Here is an 18,950-nt window from a genome sequence, read left to right as displayed (position 1 = left end):
CTGAGATTTGTTCTGTACTGAATTAAACTCTTTATATTGTTCCTACTTAAAAAGGAAATGTATTGATTGCAACAGTTATTATAAATCTATCTTTAATGACAAACACTTCCACAACCTGCTTTAGATTTCACCAAACATCAGCAGCACCGATCAAAGCAAAGGCTCTGCTCATTTGAAGAAGTGTAAAAGCTTTGCCCTTCCCACTCTGCAAGCCGCCTCACTGGTGACTTCTGTCCTCCCACCACTGCTGCAATATACTTTGAACAGTACTTAGAAGAAGCTCTCAAAGTACTTGACTTCGATGCAGACAGATTCTTTTCAAAATATGTACAGGGAGTTGGGATTTGCATCGAGATATAAAAATCCTCTCAAAATTTGTACACATTCAAGACACGAGTGACTAACCTTCATAAATTCCTGCTGTACCATTCATGATTCCCATTTTATCTGGGAGCAGAGGGAAGAAACATAAGAAAAAGATTGATCAGCAACACAGCACATAATGGTGGACTGTAAATGCTACTATCTCCCAGCTCTACTTCACAATCTTTATTGAATGTCTGGAAATCAGACTGCCCAGACAGGCGGGGAAGGGCTGTGCAGGTCGCAACAGGGACGCTTCAACACAGCTACCTGTCATAGCCTTTGACGTCTGCCTGCCACACCACATTTTGTTCATGGACTGAGAGGCACAGGAATGGAGGAATTCACCCAATATGACTGAAGAACGGAGGGATTCAGAGCCCCTCACTCTAAGCACCAGCCCCACACTTTCCCTATTGCCACCTATGAAATACATGGCAGAGAAAATGGCAAAATGCGTGCTAAGGTGCAATAACATTCCTACATTTATCCTGGACAACAGAAAAACATAGCAAGAAACTGTTGCTAAATGTTACCTCAGATAAAAACACAGAACAGAGGCAACAATACACAAGTACACACATACCAGCAAAGAGGCTGGGAATTTTCACTGTCAGAGGTCAAGAAAACACAGAAATAATATTTTAGAGGATAAACTTCTGGGGACAGCAATTGCAATCACTAGCCATGGATAGCTTAGGTTTGACAAATGTTCTATCGTTACTGGAGAATTTTAATGGATGATTTTTCATTTCACAAAAAATACTCAAAGCAGGACTTGCAGTTTGGATTGGAATTCAAGTGAATTAGAATAACAAGAGTTACAAGCATGAGTTCTCAATTAAGATTTAGGTGGCACAAATGATTCCAGCCTTCAAATCATATAATTTGAAATCAGATTTAGATGCTTTCGTCTAAAAATTTCTTCTGATGTATTGCAGAGGAAAAATAATCCTCCAGGAGGAACCTCAGTACTGCCATTAAAGTACCTCTTCACTTCTCCTTTTTCAAGAAGCTAAAGAGGGGGATTGGGAAGGGGAAAAATACCCTCCTTAATCATCTGAAGTATCTACTAAATTATTTTAAATGCCTGAAAAATATTAATAATGAATAAACTAATTTAGACCTGACCATCTGAGCATGAGCCATCCAAACTTGATCAGTTTTAGAATACCATATATAAACAATTTTCACGGATGCTCAGACAAGGGATGCTAGTTCAGATCTCACTAGTGAAAGAAGAGGAAAAGCAGAAAGGAATTCTGAGAGTACCCACCTTACACACAGTTTTGAGGTATCAGCTCTAGAGATAGCCAGATACACAAAGAATCTGTGTATCTCCCTAAACCACTGAACAATTTCTTCATGCCACTGAGCCCTTAATTTCTCAACAGTATGCCGTTCAGGAAGGGAAACACAAAGACCCAGTGCCAAAGGTTCCAAATAGAAATGTGACAATTAATACGCTGAACTTAAATTCTAATAGACTGATGATGTCAGATTGAGCAAACCAAGTGTAAAGGTTTTTAGGATTACACTGGCATTTTTGCCTCTCTTGAAGAAGCCAGTGGCTAGATTGGACTATGTCACCTGAGACTTTAAATACAATCATATATTTCTAATGAAAAATGGCACATGAGCTCTATATTACCTTAATTACAGACTACAACTATAATTACAGCAGCACTACAACTGGGATGAAATCACTGCAACTGAGCATCTCTGTATTACCTGTTCCACACAGACCTTTCACAAAAGCCTTGTGCAGCCTCACCTACTACTGGTCTTCTGCAATTTCAAAGAGCACAACATTAATTCTCTTTGAGTGTGAGGAGAGAACTTTGCTAGCCTTGAAATGGCTCAAAAAATGAAAGAACATTTAATTTCTATGTAGAACACAAAGCTTCCTTGAAGCAGGAGCTAAAAATAACTGGAAGCATTTTCCCTCAGAGAAAATGTACAGCCACTGTACCCTGCAGGAAAACACACATCAGTGATCACTACAGACCCATGATGATGATGTCCTAAAGCCAAAAGGATTGAGTGAAGCACTGTGACACCCATTTCTCACAGAACATGTAGTTTCACATGCAGCATTACGAGGATGAAAATCTGCACCTGACTATCCCAGGTACCTCCAATTCAAACTCAGAGAGGAAGTTCAGATTCAAACCTTGCTTGTTCACTGTTAGTAACAACCCATACTGATACTACTACACGAGAAGATCTAGTGATAGCAGTTTGCTCAAATCCAGGCCAAAACTCTATTCTTAATCCAGCCTGGTCCCTAAGCCTGAGTCTAACATGAACCAGTTACAGATGGAAGTATCATCTCCTCACCCATTTCTTACAAGAAAGCAGCAACAATCTGGGGAGTTGAGGTTGTAAAGACTCAATGATACTGACTATCCCCTCACATTCTGCATTCTCCTTAATGTCCTGCTTCCTGTGGATGCTCTCTCTCTTCACACTGAAGCACTAGGACATATTCTCCATGGTATTTATAAACTAATAGCTTGCACAAAGAGCACCCTACTGCAGTGACAATGCTTGACCTTGTCAGCTATGGAAACAATGAGCACCTTATCTGTGCCTTCGCTAGCAACACAGCACATCCTCAGAGAGGATGGCAAGTGTACCCACTTGCTCCAAAAGCACCAATCCCTAAGTTTAGAGATAGAGAACATTCTCCAATAGCCACTCCAAAGGCAGCAGAGGATGTGGAAATACAATTTATATACCTGGGAGCCCAATAAAAAAAAATCTAATGTTTTATACCTTCCCTAAGCTTCTCAGGGAAGCAAATCAGAATTAAATTTGCTATCTATTTTCAGGCAATTTAAAAACATTGTTCAGAAGACACATTCACAGCATTAACAAGATACACAGAGTAAGAGGGAAGCAGGAGTTTAGAGTTTGTTTTTGGTCTGGAACCAAAGGACAGGGTGTGACTTTATGACTTGTTTCCTGGGCAGCCCTGCACCGCACCACCAGCCAAACTCTGCCAGGTGGCCACCTGACCCTTCCCTCCCACCTCAGTACACCTCTTCCAGTCACTCCGAAAGCGCTGGCCCTTTGTCCAAGTCAGCTTTAACATAGCCTCTGCCATACTACTAGGACCTGATAAAACAAAAAACAAAACTCTCACACACAAACAGATTAGTTCCCTGAAGCCAGACTACAAATCAGCAGCAGCAGAAAAAGTAAAAAAAAAAAAAAAAAAAAACCCAACAAAAAACCAAAAGCTCATCTCCAAACTCCTTCATTTTCAACAGCCCAGAAATTGCAAAGCTGTTCACGGGACTCTTGAAGGACAAAAAAAGTTGCAACTCACATAGATTTTTCCACTTTGAGTAAGCAGTGGCAGCCTGACTAATTACAAACAAAAATACTTGTTCAACATACTTAGTTAATAATTACTGACATAAGTTATATCTTGCTTAACAGTTAAATTTACTTAACATTGACTTCCACATGAAAATACATAAAAGCTGACCTTTCAAGTTCTGTGTCCTCTTTGTCTAATTCCTAAAGGTCTGCGAAGTATTTAAAGTAGAATGAGAGGTGTTTGGGACTTTTTTTCCTGTCTGTCCTCTTAATTTATAAATGACACGTCTCCATTTTGAGCTCTGTAGTTTCTTTAGAGGTCTTAGTTGTAGACTCCTTAAACCATCAAGCTCTTACATTTTGAAAAACAGTTTTTCTTCTCAGTATTTTTTCACGTGTTTGAATACTTGTGGTTTTTTTTTTTTTTTTTGGTTGGTTGGTTTAAACTTTTAAGCAATCTGGATAAAAATACCTCTTCCCTGGAGAGTTATTCATTTTTTGTTCTCTCAATAACCTCAAGATAATCAGCTATGATCATACATTCCTGGCAGAAGTAAATAAATAATAGAGTAAATAACACATGCTTTTTCTCAATTAGAAGAAAAACAGGTGTCAAAAATAGGGACCTTTTAGCCTTTTTTTTTTTCATATAGAGCAGGATAAAGATGAAACCACAAAAATATCACAGCTGCACTTTTTATCCTCTACAGACTACTTAATGAGAGCTTGCAGAAGTCCTCTGAAGAACATTAAATATTTTATTCATATAGTTCACCCACTTTGCATATAGGAAGAGGAGGTACAGAAATAAAACCCCTCTGCTCGAGGACAAGCATCTAGCAGGCAGTTAGCTGCTTTCCAGTCATATCATAAACACAGTTTTTATATTCAAGATTACATTATCTTATAAAATATTAAAGTGGTGAGAAAAGGAAATTATCAGAAGATTTGCATAATGAACTAAATTATTTTAGATTAAAATCATTGAAGTCCTAGACAGTTTTTTTATAATTTATTTATTTGTTTATGTTAAGGAAATAAAACAGTTGCTGCATGAGATACCAGCTGACAGCAGTTTTGTGTGCCCTCAGTTTCTTGTTCCTCAGGCTTAGTCTGCTTGTTTTCTATTTCCTTGAGCTCCTTTGCTTGAGTGGTTCCAACTTTCCTAATTTGGACATCTAAAAGTTAACTGAAGACTTGTCATGTAGATTCCTTCTATAGTAAGTCAAGTTGGGATAACTCATCCGTCAGAGAAGCCTACAGTGCCACTGCTCAGTCCATGGAGTGAACTCTTAGAAGACAGATTGTCACATGCTCTGGTTGGAATACTGTTAGTTTTCTAGTAGGAAGGCTACCCATCTTACTCCAGTGTTTGCAAGGAGCTTTGAATACAGCCCTTCTCTCAACATAAACCCACACATGCATTATATGCTATATGAGCAGCTGCCACAACAAAAAAGTCAATTCTGCCACCACCCTGCTTGATTCTAAACTGGTTGAAGAAAGAAAAAAGAGAGGGACAAATACTCTTAAAGGCTAGTCTAGGGGCTGGTCACTCCTTAGTTGAATAATGCTAATAAAAATGAAGTAAATTGTATGGGTATACTTGAAGGGTTCAAACACGTGATTCATACACAAGGGTGTGATACTGGGTGAACTCAGTATTCCCTCGGCTGAAATTCAGGAAATGCCAGCCCTTCTTTAGCAACCATCATGGATGATCGAGACTGTTAATTTAAGTTATTTATGTGGCAAATAAGGTGAGTGTTCTGGGGTAGGAATTAACTTGGGGAAAGTGACAATCAGCTATTTTAGTTCTTTTGACATTCAAGGTATCCAATGGATTGAATGGATGTCCCCCTGTTTCACCATGTACCTGTCTCATAGCCCCTGTGCTATTACATGATCCAGAAGCACAAATTACTGTCCTCTAATTTGGGTCATACCAAGACAACTTTTTACATGAGATCTCTGTTGAATATGACTAAAGCCCTTTTTCTCATTCAGATTCTGGTCTGGATTCATGTTAGGCTCCAAATACTTTGGGCATCAGCACTGTACTGAGCTGTAGTAGCATGTCAAGTCCATAGGTATTCCACCACGTAGCACGCATCTAGAATGGCTTAAAGAAACAGAAGTTCTCAGTGGGAAGATAGCTTTGTACAGGAACATGTAGTTCACAACCACTCAGTGGCTATGAAAGTGCTTATCTCAACATTCCATGAAGGGGAAAGCAAAGCAGAAATGAAAGCACACATGACTTCTGAAAAATCTCATGACTTCTAGACTCACACAAAGTACTGACAAAAACTAAACAAAACATTAAAAAACTTAATATTTAGACCAGAAGCTGATGTTAGTGAAGATCATTAAGACAACTACAGCAGTGCATATTTTCAGAGTCTCACACATCCACTGCACCTTCTACTCATGATGACGCAGAAATCACTCCCACAATCCACAGGCAGAAATTCCTGTACTCACTCCAGGGAACCCAAACACTTCTAGGGTAGGTTACAGAAGATGCTTGGAATTGTGCCTCCACTTCATAGCCAAGCAAGGGGGTATCATTTATCCAAGTCAACACCTCTAAACATTTGCAGAGTGCCAGGTATAGGTGGCCAGATATCTTTCTCACATCTACTCTTACAAGTCCACCAACTGCCTCCCCTGCATGTTACCACAATCAATAAGCACCTAGCAGGACTGCCTCACACTGAGCCACCAACATTGCTTTCCTATATCACTTATGTTTTCATATATATTCAAATAGTAGATGTGGACAAAACATGCTCTTGACCAAAAAAATCCCACAGCCTTGAGCACTAGCATGCACAAAAAAATTATGTTCTTACTGTACAGCAGAACACAATGTTGAGTGGCAGGCAAAATTTCTCAAGCTGCATCATAGATAGGAAAGTGGAAGCATAAAAGAACGTTGTGTAATTTACCCGTCACCCTGCTCCATATCAGTAACAGAGCTGGAAATAGAAACCTCCCCTATTAACGACACCACATCAAGAGGAATGACAGGTGCTTCACGGAGCTCTGTTCCAAAGCATGTGTAACTAGGATGTGGGCAAGTCAAAATGTATAACTAGTCTTGGGGAGGCAAGTATGGGTGCTGAGACAGGCTCAGTGAGGCTTGTCAGTGAATGCTTTCCCCTGCATCTATCCTGTAAGCAGTCAAGAGCTTGCAGGAGGTGAATTCTATCATTCTGTCTGCCCCCACGTGATGACAAGAGGAGATAACATTAACAGTGACTTGCTTCTGACAGAGTCTTGATAACGAAAGGCAATAATCCCAAGGTTCTTAACTCAAGTAAAATGGTACCCATTCCAGTGGAAGTCTTCCCAAATACAAAATTAATTCCATTCTCAGATTTGACCTTAGTTTACAAAGCCTTTAGAAACAGAATTAATTGTGAATTAATGCAAGGACAGACCATGGTTTGTCAAGATGCCAAATCAAGCAGACTTTCCAGAGCATTAAGCTTTGGTTGAGCAGTTAACTGTCAACCAGTAACTGGCTCAGCAACAAGGAGTCTCCTACTGTAAGGAGGTCTGTGGCAGCCAGCAGCTCAAGAAGCCAGGATTCCCGTCATTCACTACTCACAGACTCTGTTGTGTTCTTGTACTTCAGGATTCACAAAGGATTTCTGTTGCCAGGAGACTCAATTCTTGTCTTAGCTGACATGCCAGAGAAATGGCATGATATTCTTGGAGGTCATGAGTCTATATAGAATTATTATTATTCTTTTCCAATTCAACTGATAGATTTCACTTGTAAAAATTCCCCTGAATTAACAAGTGTATGTACAGCTCAGATAGAATCCAATTGCTGAGACACAAGCTACTGTCTACTAACAGTGATTTTACTGTAACTCACATGCAAGTGGGAACATACTAAAGCACATTTAAAGCCTATAATCACCCTAAAGTTCCTACAGACTATCCTGTCTTCTAACAAAGATGGATTTGCTGCAGTACTGGCAAACACTAGCAGAGGACTAAAAGCTATGATAGACAGACAGGAAATTATCTGTCATCAAATTTTAGCCTTACTATAAAATAAAAGGAACTATACTATCTAGAAATATCCATCATAACCTTTCTCTGATAGCTTATCGTGTTTTCTAAGAGAAGAAGGGCACGTTGTGAAATGGTATTTCTTATGGCTGAACCACTAGTCTTTATGAATACCAAGCTCCATAAGTCAGATGATAATTAACATTTTAAAAATGAATGAACAAAACAAAAATACTCTGTATTTCACCTAAGAAGAAAGCAGGACAAGATCGGCCAAAAATAACCAAAATGTCTTCATCTGAGATGTTCAGCAGCAGTGTTCTGCACATCATGCTGATTGTGGGATGGCAGTAAGGGGCTCCCACTCTCAGTCTGCAGCAGTGCTTCAAAAGCAACAGAGAACTAAAGTGCCACTGCAGCATTTCCACATTCTCTCACACTCCCTATCAATTCCAGGCCAACTTATTTCAATTTAAAAACCAAAAGGGGAATTTATTTAACATCCTGTTGTGACGATTCAACCCAAAGCCTTCCTGGATTAAGCCAATGAGAATGTTTCCATCAACTCCAGTAACTTGGGTCAGACTCCAACTCCAGATCTTGGGTCCCTTGCGCTGACAACAAGAACGTGAGGCTAGAACTCAGCTAACAGAGCCTGATGAAGCATGAGTCACAGCATACCACAGCTCGCAGTGTCTCAGCTCTATTGAGAGCACTATCAGCAGCAGAACGTTTGTTTGGGCCAACACAATGAGCACATGCCTGACACCATGGTTTTCAGTGAGCACAAATATGCAAATCTGAGTGCTCTCATAGCTTGTTTGTTCCAGTAAGAGACAAAGCAAGACAGCAAGAAAGAACAAAAGGCTGTGGAGATGGCAGAGGGTTGTCCTCTCTGACAAGGACTCACAAAATAACAGGTGGTTCTCCAGGGGCCCTCTCCCAACTTTACAAACAGACAGTGGCAGGCAGTGGAAGGAGTCCAGCAGCAATGCTGAGGTGCTGCTACTTCTGACGGCAATCTGATTGCAAAACAAGTCATCGGGGTTCCTTTTAAGCAAAATTCCACCCATGGAGACACAGACATACGAAATATGAAAATCGAGGAAAAAGACTGTATGCTTCCTAGCAGGAGTGCCTTGAGTTAAAGCCAGCTGTGGCAAGAAGGAACACCCCTGCCTCATTCATTTCTTGCACTGAACAGAATGATTTTATGCAGAGTCTGATTGCTAAGTCTATTCCACTTTCCATGCTTCAGAACTGAAAAACAGGACTCTCTTCTGTTCCTCCATGGCATCTTACCCAAGGATCTCCAGCAAATGTATTTGCTTGATAACCATATATCATAGATTCCTTACTGCTTGGGTTTGGTTTTTTTTTTGGTTTGGTGGGGGGTTTTTTGCACCAAGAGACAGACCAGAATTTTAATAACCATCTTGTAGAGATATGTGCATCACATTTTTCTGCTAATTAGAAATAAAACATGGACAGCATCATGGAAGTATAATAATCTCTCATTCAGTACCATAAGAGAATAGACTGATTGCAAATCATTCTTCTCCATTCATATCCATTTGGTATACAAAAACATTTGTTGACCCAGGAACTCTAATATGAAACAGCCTTTGAGAGTTTTCTTTGTTTCATTTTTCTATTATGTAAAGAAATTTTAATGAAAAAAGCACAGTCTTGTGATTAAAATATTGGCACTATTTTAAAAACAGTTTTCCAGAGACTGCCTAGCAGGCTGAAGCTATAAATGATATATATTTTAAGAACATTTTTAATAAAAATCTCATTGTTAATAAAGGAAAATATACCCAGGCTTAAAGATCTGTTCCATCATCAGTATCAGTCTTACAGACAGCCAGATTGCATCTATCGGTGAAGCTGTTAGTTTCTTCTTGCAAGTACTTTCAGCCTTTTTTCTATATATCTCTATATATTTCTCTATGTACTTCATGACTGAATGAGCAGCGTATTATTTATGAAAGCCTTCATTTCACAGGGGAACTCTCATAAAACTACACAGTCAGCTAAGAAAGAAAAGACAGAAAGCCTGTGGTTTTCCTACTGCTAGCTTTGTCTCACCTACCTGTGGTGAGAAGGAGTCACTGAACACACATATCACCCATCTGGGTCGTATCACAGACCAAAGCCTAGCTGCAAAGCCATGCACAGGGAAAGGCACCAGCCCATGAAGCCTTGTCACAGCCCTCACTTCAGAGTCTGCATTAGCAGCACAATGCCCCATTGCCTTGCTGGCCCCCTTCCACCCATCTTCTCACACAATTAGACCAAGTGTGCTGAGTCAATGCCATCTTTGGCATGTTTGCACAAGTCCTGTTGTGATCAGGACTTTGGTCCTGGTTGGTGCCAGTGCCACCTGAATCCAAGCAACAAAGAAGAACCTGCTGCAAAAAAAGGTCGAGAGCACCTTGCAATTACAATAATATATTGTTTACATTACAGCGCTGCCATGACATGTGTAATTAAGCACCACTGTTAGGAGAACCATGGCACAATCTGCGCAAAGCCTATGAAACATCCAGATGTTAAAACACTGAACAAAGTGCACTGTGCACTCTGTTGATGTGCACAAGGTGCTAAGTGCAGATCCAAGTATTTTGGGTCTGAGGAAATGTGATTTCCAGGTTTGAGTTCTATGACTGCAATTTTTCACACATTCATAGTTGGTTGTAGAGACTCCTAGTTCACAGATATTGAAGAGTCAGGTGCATGGGCAGCTGGGAGATAACCAATGAATTCTTCATGACTGTGTGTCTCCCCTCACCTGGCGGCACCAAGCTAGCCTTGCTTGGTGGGCCTCATCGTGTAGGGAGCAAACCTTCTCTGCCACAGAGGTTTGTGTTTATTCACATAACATCTTGTCTAAGGAGAGCACAAATTTGCAGCATGTACAAATGTACAAGAGAAATCTCTTAAAAAAAAAAAAAAAAACACAAAACCACACACATACAAAACCACTGCCCCCAAAGCAGTTTCCTTGGTTACTTACCCAACAAAAAGACTCAGAATGGTGCTTCAGGGAAAATGACAAGGAGGAGAGGAAACTGAAGCAAGGTTCCAGTGAGGAAGCAAATATTTACAGAATCTTTGTTCTTTTTGTATCTTTTATAGGAAGCCCTACAGGTTCTTAGCACTCAAGTAGTTTTTCCTCTGCTAAAGAGGTCTTAGAAGAGGAAAAGTATCAATAGATAAAAGATAAAAAATAAAAAGGTGTAAAATATTTAGAGGGTGCTTTTAATAATTAATCAGCCCAAGAGCTTTTCAGTCTATCTATACTGACAGCACATCCAGACCTTTGAAGAGAAGAAACAGAACTAAATATCTGGACGCCTATTTATCAGAGTGCTGTTCCTGGCCCTCTGAGTGTCACATTGCATCACAAGAAACCACAACACAAGAAACCACAACACCTGACCATTTTTTCTGAGGCCATAACTCTGGGGCATACATAGCTTTTAATGACAGGTTTGAGCATAAGACATATTCTTTCCCTATTTCTTTGTGATGCTGACTTGTGCCAAACAGATTTCTGGGAGGATTTCTCCTGTGAGGAACACCTACACGGTAGAGCTCACAGCTGGGCTGTCCCTTGTGATGACTATATAAGCCTCAACAAGGAGTTAAGCAACTTGCTGCCAGCCACACTTCAGTGTCCACCAAGTGCCTGTGCAGCTCTGTGCGGCGTAACAGTCTGCTCCCTCAGTACAGCCCATGTTCTGCGACCAGCTCATCCCTAAAGCACAAGAATGGCTTTCCACAAGGAAAACAGGCAGTTCACACATGAATAAATGCCACATTTTTTTAGAAAAACAACCATTCGTAAGAACAATACTTAATCCATACAATTTACACAGTTATAAAGGAGAGTTACAAATCAAATCATGGCAAAGACATCTTATTTAAAGAACTGCTTGCAAGTAGTTTTTATTATTACTCGGAGCATGCTGCAGAAAGGAACGTGAAGAGCAGGAAACAGTTGCCTGTTGAGCAGAACAAATCTGGCACAATCTACTACTACACCTTGCTTAAATTACACCAGGGACATATGGACAATAACTACAATTTTTCCTAGACTGTAACACTTCAGTGAGTATGTCATCATCTACGACAAATACCGTACAAACTCAGATGAGTTAACCTCAATATTTTCAGGATAGTGACAGCTCCAATCCGATGTCACATCAGCTAAGACGCTCTTCTGTATCTGTTTTTCAGCTTTTCTAAGCTATAGGGTTGAGCTGAGCAAGGCCTAAGGCTACCCCTCATGCCGCTGCTTCTGTTGACACAGCTGGGCAAAACTCCAAGCAGACCATCCCTAAATCTGGCCTCCTCCTTGCCTTGGGTCTCACATGACAGTGTGGCCCTGTGTGACCTGGAAGAGCCACGGCTATGACTGCAAAGGGCATGTGACTGCAAGGGCCATGGCTTGGCCTCCTTGCAAGGACACCACTGGTGACTTCTTTAACAGTGATACTGCAAGCTGGAAAGTGCGCTGGAAAGTGCAGGAATGGTAAAACTCCTGCTGACAACTGCTGCTTCTGACCTTTACGTCCTAGAATTGATGCAGACACAGGAACAAAGCAAAGTGAATTGGCATTCTGTTGAGTCTCCTTTTCAGCAGGCATCTTTATCTCAATTGTGTTCATTTAGTTTTAGGAAAAGGCAAATCCTGCTGTTGGTGTGAACGACTACTGCAGTGTTTATACAAGACCACAACAGTCTCATGGTCTTAGGGCATATTTCACTGATACTATGTAAATAACCAATTATTTGAAAGACCAGAATAGCTGCAAATGAAACCTTTATGTTTTCATGCATGTTGTTGTTTCCTCTTTTGTGTTTTTTTGTTTGTTTGTTTTGTTTTTTTGATGAAAGCATTGAAAATCCCCAGCCATTACAGCACTGAGTAATTTTCTCTTGGTTCTCAGGATAAGAGGAAGTGGAATTACTTCAGCAGTCATCCTAACAAAGAGCAATTTTAGCCAGAGTTTGCTTTCTAAGACAAGGCTACTTACTTCAAAGTTTGCATTGTTTATTAAGAGGGCAAACATCAATAAAGTGCTACAATGGATATAAAAGATAGTTTCTTGTTGGTATAAAATATTTTTTTTTGTAGCAATTGCATCACCTCCCCACATCTCATTTCCCTCAGCTGTAAAATGGTGGCAAGGTTGCTGGTGTTCCTAGGTAAACAGATTTAGCACTGCAATACAATGCTAGAGAGACTGCACAGGATATGGGACAAAAACTTAAAAAAAAAAAATCAGTCTGGATTGTTTCCTCTTACTGTGGATGGGTATAAAACTCAAACTGTCAGTTTTACATTGTACAAATTGGATAGGTATGAAAATAAAGGAAGGGAGTGAGAAAAAGACACTTACTGACATGCAAGCATTTACACACCCAAAGTCTTTTACGAAGAGTCTCACTTGGGAAGAACATCACAAAATCAGTTCCTCTATCTAATAATTCTCTCATCAAATACTGTTGGTTTATAAATACATTCGAGAGAATGGCATCTGTGACACAAGGATCCAGAATTATTTACTTATACTTCATGCCATCTCAGTGAAAAGCATATATAAAGGTACCACCCCTTCTAGTTTTTAAGCAGCATTTATTGCTGGAACAGCACATAGCAAAACTCAGCACCTGTACACATCAAGGAGAGCTAGGCCAATCCACATTGGGTTGGCAGAGCTCTTGCTGTGGGACCGTCACTGCTTCCCAGGCTTCAGCCTGGCATGGACAAACTCTTATACAAAAACGACGGTGGAATTTTGAGGACGTGGCATCAGTGTGATAGCTACTTCAAAAGACACCTCCAGCATTACCTCTGTCTTTGCTGCCATGCTTGGGTGTGTGCTGTCTCAGCTGAGTGTAAAGACATGGCATCATTGTATCCTGAACCCTCTCCCAGTACCAGCTTGGTCCAGCACCTGTGTGGAAATGGATCACAGCACATTCAGCCCAGGAACAGAGGCTGAGATCACACCGAAGCTGAAGGTCAGGTTGGTAAGTCCCTGTTTAGGCATACAGATTAAGTCACTCAAGGAAAAAGGAAGCTCTGGGTACATAGCACTGTTGAAAACCAGCCTTTTGTTAGGGTCCCACTTCAGAAATCTTGAGCAGCAAGTAAAATTCATAGCATTTATACAATAAGAGCAATGAATAAAACAACTACCCATGCCAGATAACTTCAAAGGCCTGAATTAAAAACAATTTGCAAAGCACACTGAACATTATCCTTGCTACCAGAGCATTTCCTAACACTGGATAAATCCAAAGCAGAAACTCTCCCAAAAAAAAAAAAAAAAAAGGCTCATCTACTGAAAACTTCTTGCCCACTTTTAAAGGTGCAAGCACTTTCCACAGCCCTATAGGCAGCCTCTGCTATGACATGAATTACACTGAGTAATGAAAGTGCTGACCCTGCCATAGCACTTGCACCGGAAACAACACGCACTGTACAAGCTAATTCCATAATGCTCATTCTCAGATACAGCTCCACAGAAGTTAATGGGATTATAGAGGAGCTTGAAGACATCAGGATCTAACCAACAGAACCTCACTGGCTCATTGCAAAGGACAGCAAAAAGAGAAAGAGTGATGACTGTTCATCCATCTTAGGAGATACACACTGCAGACTTTGCTCAAACAAAACCAATAAAAACATCAGCAGCATGGCTCTGGTCTCCATCAGCTCTGTTCTAAGGCCTAACAAAGAGGCATTTAGTGAAGCAAAGGACCAGCAAAATGAAAAAGCACCAGTGAAACATACAGGCCCAGATCATTAGCCGGTGTAGCTCTCTGCTGCAGGATACCATTGAGACACGGCATTTTGTATTAATTTCATAAAGCAATTAGCACCCTGGATATAGCAACACAGCACAATAAATGCATGTTGTGACCAACATCTGCTGCCATCAGTGACCAGTGTCTACAGACGTGTGCTCCCAAGCACACACACACAGAGCACGTTCCTACAAATAGGATGTGTAACTCATGTGAAGGTTTAACATTCTTGTCTTTTCCCTTGGGTTCAGTCTCCACAAGAGCAATCAGCTCTATAATTCTACATTTGTAAAATGCTTCAAAGTGTCTCTAAACAGTTGTCCTCCCCCTACCCCAAATATTTTCCTTCCCCTACAAACAGGGAACTCAAGAAGAGATCTGCACATCCAATGACCTTCATCAAGAGGGACCCTTCCATTTGTGTGCTCTGATGTTCCTGTGTGTTGAACAGAAAGGGCACTGCAAACAGCGCTCACATGCAACACACAGTACCCTCCTGACTCCAGGTCAGCCTTCAGGGTGCGTGTACTGCACTGGGCATAGTTTATTTTTTCTTGAAGACAGGTTAGCCATGGGCTTGTATGAGTTTACATCTGCCAGAAATCCAATGCACTGCAAAGAAGGCAGTCACTGTGTTTTGACTGTCTAAATATCAATACTTACATTTTTTATGGAATTATCAAATGATATCAGCTTTATCAAACAGGATTACTTTAAAAATACTATCCTTATTTTAAGATAGTAGATATAGTTACTGAAATAGAAAAAAGGAACATAAAAGAAATGGGAATCAATAGGGGCACCGATGTGATATACACCTTTTTTCAGGCTGTGTGTATGCCCAGCACACCTAGCATGGTCCAGCCCTGCAGCTGAGGAGGCAGCAGCTCCACGGGTAACCTTGAGCAGGCTGAGCCTCCCCTTGTCCTCCCTGCATCTCCCTGGGGGAGAAAGGTCTTGGACAGACAAGGGTACGGGACAGACAGTGTTCCACTATTTCTTTTTTATGGCATAGAAGTATCAGCTACAAGAGAAAACAATCTTTCAGTAGCACACTAATGTACCAGACACTACCTTGGAACAGCAGCACAGTCGGCAGCACTAGGCAGGATAAAGAAGTAGGAACTGCAAGTAGGCAAACATTGCTCTTAGGGAGGAAGAGCGAGGAGCACCCTGCTCCACGCAAACCCCTCAGACAGCCCCTGCCCCGCGCTGACCCCTCAACGGGCTGTGCTCAGTGCCATGCACGGAGGCACAGCTGGGGCAGACAGGAGCACAGGGCATTCACTGGTTAAAAATCAAACGTGGGTAACAGCAGGAGCTCAGGCAGTTTGCTGAAATGAGATCTGCACAGCAGGGCATGCATGGTTTTTCTTCATTACTCTAATAGCCTAATAAATAAATAAGGCCTGTGACAATCATGCTGGTGATTTTTTTTTTCCCCTCTCTTTTCCAAGACACCTTAGGAGAGAGGTGGCCATACTCGGACTGCAGAACCCAACAGTGGAAATAAAAGAAATAAAAAATAAACGAGAGCTAAACGAAGCCCTCTCCGTGACAGGGTTCAACTCGAACTACTGCGAATTCTCAGGCACCTGAACCATCCACCATTCACGGCCAGCGGCAATACCCGAAGCTGGCGTGTACACCTCTGCAGAGCAGCACACCAAATACAACCGGAGTACAGACGGCAGCCGCCGAGAGCGGCCGGCAGCCTTCCCTCCCCGCTGGGGACCCAGCGCTCCCGGCCCCACTCCGCGGCCCCGGCTTCACCCCAGGCGCAGCGAGCGCGGTACGCGGGGCCGCTCGCGGCGTGCCGCACGCAGGGCAGCACTCGTGCGCTGCTGACTCGGTAATTGTATTATCCGCAGCCGCTGATGAATGAACAACCGTAATGCATACATCCTGGCCCGGCTCTCCCGGGACGTGGCGACGCGGAGTCGCCGCTCCGGCCCCGCTCTATGCCGCGTCCGAGGGGTACAGAACGTGCCCGTGTGCATCCCCTTTCATGTTAAAAGCAACGTTATCTTCTTCTCCCCCACTCCCACGAGAAGAAAGATAGCATTTCTATTTACTAGCAGCAGAAAGTCCTTCCCAAACCCACTTCTCTGCATCCACGATCTATTTTATCGGTAAATAATCAGGCTCGAAAAGCAGCTCGCAAAAACTACGGGCGTAACGCGGAACACATCTACAGCGAAAGACGTACCGAGAGGCCACTACCCCGCGGCAGAAAGGCCCCTTAGAGAACCCCAGTCCTTAACGGCTATTGAATAAAATGGAACCAAAGCGATTTCCGCGGCGCTGCCGCCGCAGCAAACGCGCGGAGCTCGCCTTCTTACCGCCCGCGCCGGCCCCGCGCACCGCCCCGCTCCGCACCTCAGCTCTCCCGGCCCCGCAACGCTCTCCCGGCTCCGCCGCCGCTCCTCGGCAGGCGGGGGCCGATGGGCGCCGCCCCCGCCCGCCCCCCGCCCGCCGCGCGGCAGCCTCCGCCCGGCCCGGCAGCCTCGAGCCCGGCGCTGCGGGAAATACAAAACGAGCGCGGATCCCAGCAGCGAGCCACGCTGCGGGGAGGGCGGCCCCAGCCCCTCGGCGACCTGTTGCGTGTGTGCCCGCGAGGAGACACTGAGGGCTTTGTGGCTCGGGGTGGCAAGTTGGTCGGCAGTTCAGGGGCTGGGACGGGGCTGCATCCCTGCTTGGGTTTATCGCATGTTATGCAGCGAGGGGCTAAGAGGAGAAGGAAGCTGGAAGAAAGGACTGGGAGACTGATGAACGGCTCACCCGGAAAAAAATGGAATCAAATAGAGGAGAGGGAAAGACCCTACCAGCTCCCCGCCCCGCTTGTCCTGCGTTATATGAGACTAATACTACCAAGTTAGTTTCGTTAATGCTTGGCGGCACTGCATAGGCTTAGGCACTCTAAACAGTGAAGGCTAGCCAGTCCGGCACGTGCACAAAACCCTCCAATGGATCTATCCTCTCAGGGTCTGAGCGAGCTTCTTTGTGTGTGGAGGAAATGCAGTGGACAGGGAGGGAACTTCATCCTTTCCAGGCTCCCGTGGCATCTTGCCGTCCCTTCCTCAGCAGTTGTAATCCTGTTCTTTTTCTCCTTCCAAATAGTTTTCATCTCTAATACTCTGGTTGCAAGAAATCTCGCTTATCTGTCTTAACTTGAACCCATGGACCAAACATATCTGCAAATAATTCAAAGCAATTTCTCAAAGAAATGAAGTAGACATCAATCAGTTGAACTGAGAAAAGATCAAACGTATTTTAGCTACAATTGCCAGAAGATGCAAAGGAAGTCCGGTACCAAACTTCACTCCATTTGGAAGGCCAGCTGGAAAAAGCCCTTAATTTCGGGGCGATGAATGTGCACAAAGGCAGGCGGTCTGCCCTCCAGATGGGGACGGAAGTTTGCAGCGATGCACTGAGCAGCCCTTGGCTTCTTGCAGTCCCCGGAGAGAGGAACGTGACAGTAATTGCAAACAATTGGCCAGTCAGGAAATCTCAGAGCTGAAACCTGGCCTGGGCAGAAAACAAACAGTGGGGCAAGAGCTCCTGCCACACCTGTCTGCTTCTCTCACCCAATGCAAAAAGAGCAATACAATTTGTGGCATCCTGCCAAACCCACTTAGGCACAAGCCCTCACCTTACGCAGGCTGAATGTCATCAAGGAGAAAAACTTGAGATTTTACCGCCTGATTCCTCCCTCTCCCTTGCAAAAGATTCCCTGAGCTGTAAAGAACAGCAGTCTGGGAAGATAATTCAGAGGCCGGGGGTTGACCTAATACCTGAAGCACTCAGTTTCAATTTAGAGACTCACTCAAGTGCAGAATGTGTGTGAGCGTGCACACATGCTGATATGCATGCAGAAGCGGCAGAGCCCAGGGTCAGCAGACAAGTGGGTGGCAGAGCTGATCCCTCCTGACTGCCCTGGGCTTGTAAGGGCTGTTTGCCCATCCAGAAATGGTGTCTCTAGGGATCAGCTCAAGGGCTTCATGTGGATTGGAAAAGTAGTTGGTCCCTGGGGCCAGGGATGTCAGTGCTGAATTAGAATATTCGCTCCATCACAGGCTCGTGTGCAGGGAATCAGAGATACTAAGGTTGGAAAAGACCACTAATATAATTTAGTCCAACATCAACCCATTCCCACCACCACCTAACCATGTCTCTCAGTGCCCTTTTCTTGAGCACCCTCAAGGATGGTGGCTCCACCACTTCCCTGGACAGCCTGTGCCAGTGCATCATCACTCTTTCTGAAAAGAAATTTTTCCTAATATCCGACCTGAACCTCCTCTGATGCAATTCAAGGAAGGCTGAGCACAACAGGTCTATGTATCACACATACACCAGAGACACAGAGAGAAACTGTGGTACCCTTCTGCCTCATTAGCACCCCTCAG

The 18,950-nt window shown here is 43.1% G+C and overlaps 2 protein-coding genes across 2 annotated transcripts in view; both read right to left on the bottom strand.

The window, feature by feature from the left end:
- Positions 1-16,911, bottom strand: part of SORBS1 (sorbin and SH3 domain containing 1) — a 160,447-nt gene extending 143,536 nt beyond the window's left edge. The window contains exon 1 of the mRNA XM_065746223.1: positions 16,887-16,911. The gene's annotated coding sequence lies outside the window, so the exon portion shown is untranslated. The remainder of the gene's footprint in view (positions 1-16,886) is intronic.
- The window catches only part of DNAJC12 (DnaJ heat shock protein family (Hsp40) member C12), a 79,428-nt gene continuing 74,152 nt past the window's right edge, over positions 13,675-18,950 (bottom strand). Inside the window, exon 6 of the transcript XR_010622783.1 lies at positions 13,675-13,688. The gene's annotated coding sequence lies outside the window, so the exon portion shown is untranslated. The remainder of the gene's footprint in view (positions 13,689-18,950) is intronic.

The sequence above is a fragment of the Cyrtonyx montezumae genome, unplaced genomic scaffold (assembly GCF_038088225.1).
Source record: "Cyrtonyx montezumae isolate F1298 unplaced genomic scaffold, pur_monq_1.0 scaffold_4, whole genome shotgun sequence".
In the NCBI taxonomy this organism is placed as follows: domain Eukaryota; kingdom Metazoa; phylum Chordata; class Aves; order Galliformes; family Odontophoridae; genus Cyrtonyx; species Cyrtonyx montezumae.
This window is presented reverse-complemented; position numbering and strand designations above follow the sequence as displayed.